At 45.4% G+C, this 6,000-nt stretch overlaps 11 non-coding genes and 1 pseudogene across 11 annotated transcripts; all 12 read left to right on the forward strand.

Annotated features, from left to right (window-relative positions):
* The first annotated feature begins 728 nt into the window (after positions 1-728).
* LOC147264879 (5S ribosomal RNA) lies at positions 729-837 on the forward strand (annotated as a pseudogene).
* A 310-nt stretch (positions 838-1,147) lies between these two features.
* LOC147264880 (5S ribosomal RNA) lies at positions 1,148-1,266 on the forward strand. The gene has a single exon (XR_015115176.1). It is a non-coding gene; the product is annotated as a 5S ribosomal RNA (ribosomal RNA).
* Positions 1,267-1,995: 729 nt separating this feature from the next.
* Positions 1,996-2,114, forward strand: LOC147264881 (5S ribosomal RNA). The gene has a single exon (XR_015113273.1). It is a non-coding gene; the product is annotated as a 5S ribosomal RNA (ribosomal RNA).
* A 309-nt stretch (positions 2,115-2,423) lies between these two features.
* Positions 2,424-2,542, forward strand: LOC147264882 (5S ribosomal RNA). Its single transcript, XR_015114283.1, has one exon. It is a non-coding gene; the product is annotated as a 5S ribosomal RNA (ribosomal RNA).
* Positions 2,543-2,851: 309 nt separating this feature from the next.
* LOC147264883 (5S ribosomal RNA) lies at positions 2,852-2,970 on the forward strand. The gene has a single exon (XR_015112906.1). It is a non-coding gene; the product is annotated as a 5S ribosomal RNA (ribosomal RNA).
* A 310-nt stretch (positions 2,971-3,280) lies between these two features.
* LOC147264884 (5S ribosomal RNA) lies at positions 3,281-3,399 on the forward strand. Its single transcript, XR_015113412.1, has one exon. It is a non-coding gene; the product is annotated as a 5S ribosomal RNA (ribosomal RNA).
* A 310-nt stretch (positions 3,400-3,709) lies between these two features.
* On the forward strand, positions 3,710-3,828 carry LOC147264885 (5S ribosomal RNA). The gene has a single exon (XR_015114650.1). It is a non-coding gene; the product is annotated as a 5S ribosomal RNA (ribosomal RNA).
* A 309-nt stretch (positions 3,829-4,137) lies between these two features.
* Positions 4,138-4,256, forward strand: LOC147264886 (5S ribosomal RNA). Its single transcript, XR_015114284.1, has one exon. It is a non-coding gene; the product is annotated as a 5S ribosomal RNA (ribosomal RNA).
* A 309-nt stretch (positions 4,257-4,565) lies between these two features.
* On the forward strand, positions 4,566-4,684 carry LOC147264887 (5S ribosomal RNA). The gene has a single exon (XR_015113665.1). It is a non-coding gene; the product is annotated as a 5S ribosomal RNA (ribosomal RNA).
* Positions 4,685-4,994: 310 nt separating this feature from the next.
* Positions 4,995-5,113, forward strand: LOC147264888 (5S ribosomal RNA). Its single transcript, XR_015113888.1, has one exon. It is a non-coding gene; the product is annotated as a 5S ribosomal RNA (ribosomal RNA).
* A 310-nt stretch (positions 5,114-5,423) lies between these two features.
* LOC147264889 (5S ribosomal RNA) lies at positions 5,424-5,542 on the forward strand. The gene has a single exon (XR_015115059.1). It is a non-coding gene; the product is annotated as a 5S ribosomal RNA (ribosomal RNA).
* A 309-nt stretch (positions 5,543-5,851) lies between these two features.
* Positions 5,852-5,970, forward strand: LOC147264890 (5S ribosomal RNA). The gene has a single exon (XR_015114219.1). It is a non-coding gene; the product is annotated as a 5S ribosomal RNA (ribosomal RNA).
* The last annotated feature ends 30 nt before the right edge of the window (positions 5,971-6,000 follow it).

A 6,000-nucleotide genomic window follows, 5' to 3' on the forward strand; every position in this document is an offset into this window, starting at 1 on the left:
GGTGTTTCATATGAATGTGTGTGTGCCCACAGGTAAAATATTGAGTTTTAGTTGTTGTAAATTAAAGAATACCGGTTTAGAAGGTAACTTAAGGATTCTGAAAGGGATTAAATATGATGTATATTTTTAAAAAACAAAAGGGTTATCTTTTGTAGAGGAAACTTTTTTTCCTTACAATTGAGGTGTAAAGGATGACTTGAGGGTATTTTATGTGAAACTATCCAACTAAAAAAGATTTTTATTTTCAGTGAAATGAAAGTTCAGAACCAAGAAAGACACTGTTTGTTTTGTTTTGAAAATCCTCTTACTCATTGTTAATAATTTAGTTCATTGTATTTTTATAACACTAGAATATATTCAATTTTTATTTCATCCATCTCTGTGAAAAAGTACCTGTGAAGGATTAATTTGCAATTCTTTTAACTTCAGCTTGAGGAAAGGGCAGCTTTGAGTCTTTGGGGACCAGCATGAGCGAGCTTCCCTCACGCACTTCTTCTTGAAGCGCCTTTCCGCAGCTTTGAAATTGAATGTCATGCAGCGTGTAATTTGAAGAAGACAGATGGAAGATGCAGTACTTTTCTCTAGATGACATCAACATTCTTTTCTTTATATTGACAGGACACCTATTTGGCGTGTGAAAAGTCCCTGAGGCTGTTGCGCATCACGTTTTTTCTGAGGTTGTAAAGTGAGTGAAATGGATATAGAGCCCATGTATGTCAGAGTCAAGGACTTACGGCCTTACCACTCTGAACACGCCGTATCTCGGAAGCTAAGCAGGGTCGGGCCTGGTTAGTACTTGGATGGGAGACCGCCTGGGAATACCAGGTGCTGTAAGCTTTTTTGTTTCATTGTGAGGAAAGGGCAGCTTTGAGTCTTTGGGGACCAGCATGAGCGAGCTTCCCTCACACACCTTTTCTTGAAGCGCCTTTCGCAGCTTTGAAATTGAATGTCATGCAGCGTGTAATTTGAAGTAGACAGATGGCAGATGCAGTACTTTTCTCTCGATGACATTAACATTCTTTTCGTTGTATTGACAGGACACCTATTTGGCGTGTGAAAAAACCCTGAGGCTGTTGCGCATCACTTTTTTTCTGAGGTTGTAAAGTGTGTGAAATGGATATAGAGCCCATGTGTGTCACAGTCAAGGGCTTACGGCCATACCACTCTGAACACGCCCGATCTCGTCTGATCTCGGAAGCTGAGCAGGGTTGGGCCTGGTTAGTACTTGGATGGAAGACCGCCTGGGAATACGAGGTGCTGTAAGCTTTTTTGTTTCTTTGTGAGGAAAGGGCAGCTTTGAGTGTTTGGGGACCAGCATGAGCGAGCTTCCCTCACACACCTTTTCTTGAAGCGCCCTCCACAGCTTTCGAATGGAATGTCATGCAGTGTGTAATTTGAAGTAGACAGATTGCAGATGCAGTACTTTTCTCTAGATGACATCAACATTCTTTTCTTTGTATTGACAGGACAACTATTTGGTGTGTAAAAAGACCGTGAGGCTGTTGCACATCACATTTTTTTTGAGGTTGTAAACTGAGTGAAATGGATATAGAGCCCATGTGTGTGAGAGTCAAGGGCTTACGGCCATACCATTCTGAACTCGTCTGATCGCGGAAGTTAAGCAGGGTCGGGCCTGGATAGTACTTGGATGGGAGACCGCCTGGAAATACCAGTTGCTGTAAGCTTTTTGGTTTCATTGTGAGGAAAGGGCAGCTTTGAGTGTTTGGGGACCAGCATGAGCGAGCTTCCTTCACACACCTTTTCTTGAAGCGCCATTCTGCAGCTTTGAAATGGAATGTCATGCAGCGTTTAATTTGAAGTAGACAGATGGCAGATGCAGTACTTTTCTCTAGATGACATCAACATTCTTTTCTTTTATCGACAGGACACCTATTTGGCGTGTGAAAAGACCGTGAGGCTGTTGCACGTCACTTTTTTTCTAAGGTTGTAAAGTGAGTGAAATGGATATAGAGCCCAGGTGTGTAAGAGTCAAGGGCTTACGGCCATACCACTCTGAACACGCCCGATCTCTTCTGATCTCGGAAGCTAAGCAGGTTCGGGCCTGGTTAGTACTTGGATGGGAGACCGCCTGGGAATACCAGGTGCTGTAAGCTTTTTTGTTTCATTGTGAGGAAAGGGCCGCTTTGAGACTTTGGGGACCAGCATGAGCGAGCTTCCCTCACACACCTTTTCTTGAAGCGCCCTCTGCAGCTTTGGAATGGAATTTCATGCAGTGGTTAATTTGAAGAAGACAGATGGCAGATGCAGTACTTTTGTCTCGACGACATCAACTTTCTTTTCTTTTATTGACAGGACACGTATTTGGCGTGTGAAAAGACCCTGAGGCTTTTGCGCATCACTTTTTTTCTGAGGTTGTAAAGTGTGTGAAATGGATATAGAGCCCATGTGTGTCAGAGTCAAGGGCTTACGGCCATACCACTCTGAACACGCCCGATCTCGTCTGATCTCGGAAGCTAAGCAGGGTCGGGACTGGTTAGTACTTGGATGGAAGACCGCCTGGGAATACCAGATGCTGTAAGCTTTTTTGTTTCATTGTGAGGAAAGGGCCGCTTTGAGTCTTTGGGGACCAGCATGAGCGAGCTTCCCTCACACACCTTTTCTTGAAGCGCCCTCCGCAGCTTTCGAATGGAATGTCATGCAGTGGTTAATTTGAAGAAGACAGATGGCAGATGCAGTACTTTTCTCTCGATGACATCAACATTCTTTTCTTTTATTGACAGGACACGTATTTGGCGTGTGAAAAGACCCTGAGGCTGTTGCGCATCACTTTTTTTCTGAGGTTGTAAAGTGTGTGAAATGGATATAGAGCCCATGTGTGTCAGAGTCAAGGGCTTACGGCCATACCACTCTGAACACGCCCGATCTCTTCTGATCTCGGAAGCCAAGCAGGGTCGGGCCTGGTTAGTACTTGGATGGGAGACCGCCTGGGAATACCAGGTGCTGTAAGCTTTTTTGTTTCATTGTGAGGAAAGGGCAGCTTTGAGTCTTTGGGGACCAGCATGAGCGAGCTTCCCTCACACACCTTTTCTTGAAGCGCCCTCCACGGCTTTCGAATGGAATGTCATGCAGTGTGTAATTTGAAGTAGACAGATTGCAGATGCAGTACTTTTCTCTAGATGACATCAACATTTTTTTCTTTGTATTGACAGGACACCTATTTGACGTTTGAAAAGACCGTGAGGCTGTTGCACGTCACTTATTTTCTGAGGTTGTAAAGTGAGTGAAATGGATATAGAGCCCATGTGTGTGAGAGTCAAGGGCTTACGGCCATACCACTCTGAACACGCCCGATCTCGTCTGATCTCGGAAGCTAAGCAGGGTCGGGCCTGGTTAGTACTTGGATGGGAGACAGCCTGGGAATACCAGGTGCTGTAAGCTTTTTTGTTTCATTGTGAGGAAAGGGCAGCTTTGAGTGTTTGGGGACCAGCATGAGCGAGCTTCCCTCACACACCTTTTCTTGAAGCGCCCTCCACAGCTTTCGAATGGAATGTCATGCAGTGTGTAATTTGAAGTAGACAGATTGCAGATGCAGTACTTTTCTCTAGATGACATCAACATTCTTTTCTTTGTATTGACAGGACAACTATTTGGTGTGTAAAAAGACTGTGAGGCTGTTGCACATCACATTTTTTTTGAGGTTGTAAAGTGAGTGAAATGGATATAGAGCCCATGTGTGTGAGAGTCAAGGGCTTACGGCCATACCACTCTGAACACGCCCGATCTCGTCTGATCTCGGAAGCTTAGCAGGGTCGGGCCTGGTTAGTACTTGGATGGAAGGCCGCCTGGGAATACCAGGTGCTGTAAGCTTTTTTGTTTCATTGTGAGGAAAGGGCCGCTTTGAGTCTTTGGGGACCAGCATGAGCGAGCTTCCCTCACACACCTTTTCTTGAAGCGCCCTCTGCAGCTTTGGAATGGAATTTCATGCAGTGGTTAATTTGAAGAAGACAGATGGCAGATGCAGTACTTTTGTCTCGACGACATCAACATTCTTTTCTTTTATTGACAGGACACGTATTTGGCGTGTGAAAAGACCCTGAGGCTTTTGCGCATCACTTTTTTTCTGAGGTTGTAAAGTGTGTGAAATGGATATAGAGCCCATGTGTGTCAGAGTCAAGGGCTTACGGCCATACCACTCTGAACACGCCCGATCTCGTCTGATCTCGGAAGCTAAGCAGGGTCGGGACTGGTTAGTACTTGGATGGAAGACCGCCTGGGAATACCAGATGCTGTAAGCTTTTTTGTTTCTTTGTGAGGAAAGGGCCGCTTTGAGTCTTTGGGGACCAGCATGAGCGAGCTTCCCTCACACACCTTTTCTTGAAGCGCCCTCCGCAGCTTTGGAATGGAATGTCATGCAGTGGTTAATTTGAAGAAGACAGATGGCAGATGCAGTACTTTTCTCTCGATGACATCAACATTCTTTTCTTTTATTGACAGGACATGTATTTGGCGTGTGAAAAGACCCTGAGGCTTTTGCGCATCACTTTTTTTCTGAGGTTGTAAAGTGTGTGAAATGGATATAGAGCCCATGTGTGTCAGAGTCAAGGGCTTACGGCCATACCACTCTGAACACGCCCGATCTCGTCTGATCTCGGAAGCTAAGCAGGGTCGGGCCTGGTTAGTACTTGGATGGGAGACCGCCTGGGAATACCAGGTGCTGTAAGCTTTTTTGTTTCATTGTGAGGAAAGGGCAGCTTTGAGTGTTTGGGGACCAGCATGAGCGAGCTTCCCTCACACACCTTTTCTTGAAGCGCCCTCCACAGCTTTGGAATGGAATGTCATGCAGTGTGTAATTTGAAGTAGACAGATTGCAGATGCAGTACTTTTCTCTAGATGACATTAACATTTTTTTCTTTGTATTGACAGGACAACTATTTGGTGTGTAAAAAGACCGTGAGGCTGTTGCACATCACATTTTTTTTGAGGTTGTAAAGTGAGTGAAATGGATATAGAGCCCATGTGTGTGAGAGTCAAGGGCTTACGGCCATACCACTCTGAACACGCCCGATCTCGTCTGATCTCGGAAGCTTAGCAGGGTCGGGCCTGGTTAGTACTTGGATGGAAGACCGCCTGGGAATACCAGGTGCTGTAAGCTTTTTTATTTCTTTGTGAGGAAAGGGCAGCTTTGAGTCTTTGGGGACCAGCATGAGCGAGCTTCCCTCACACACCTTTTCTTGAAGCGCCCTCCACAGCTTTGGAATGGAATGTCATGCAGTGTGTAATTTGAAGTAGACAGATTGCAGATGCAGTACTTTTCTCTAGATGACATCAACATTTTTTTCTTTGTATTGACAGGACAACTATTTGGTGTGTAAAAAGACCGTGAGGCTGTTGCACATCACATTTTTTTTGAGGTTGTAAAGTGTGTGAAATGGATATAGAGCCCATGTGTGTGAGAGTCAAGGGCTTACGGCCATACCCCTCTGAACACGCCCGATCTCGTCTGATCTCGGAAGCTTAGCAGGGTCGGGCCTGGTTAGTACTTGGATGGAAGGCCGCCTGGGAATACCAGGTGCTGTAAGCTTTTTTGTTTCATTGTGAGGAAAGGGCCGCTTTGAGTCTTTGGGGACCAGCATGAGCGAGCTTCCCTCACACACCTTTTCTTGAAGCGCCCTCTGCAGCTTTGGAATGGAATTTCATGCAGTGGTTAATTTGAAGAAGACAGATGGCAGATGCAGTACTTTTCTCTCGATGACATCAACATTCTTTTCTTTTATTGACAGGACACCGATTTGGCGTGTGAAAAGACCCTGAGGCTGTTGCGCATCACTTTTTTTCTGAGGTTGTAAATTGTGTGAAATGGATATAGAGCCCATGTGTGTCAGAGTCAAAGGCTTATGGCCATACTACTCTGAACACGCCCGATCTCGTCTGATCTCGGAAGCTAAGCAGGGTCGGGCCTGGTTAGTACTTGAATGGAAGACCGCCTGGGAATACCAGGTGCTGTAAGCTTTTTTATTTCTTTGTGAGGAAAGGGCAGCT

This window comes from Aulostomus chinensis, chromosome 4, assembly GCF_037954235.1.
Source record: "Aulostomus chinensis isolate RoL2024-O1b breed Wild chromosome 4, RoL_Achi_v1.0, whole genome shotgun sequence".
NCBI classification, from domain to species: Eukaryota; Metazoa; Chordata; class Actinopteri; order Syngnathiformes; family Aulostomidae; genus Aulostomus; species Aulostomus chinensis.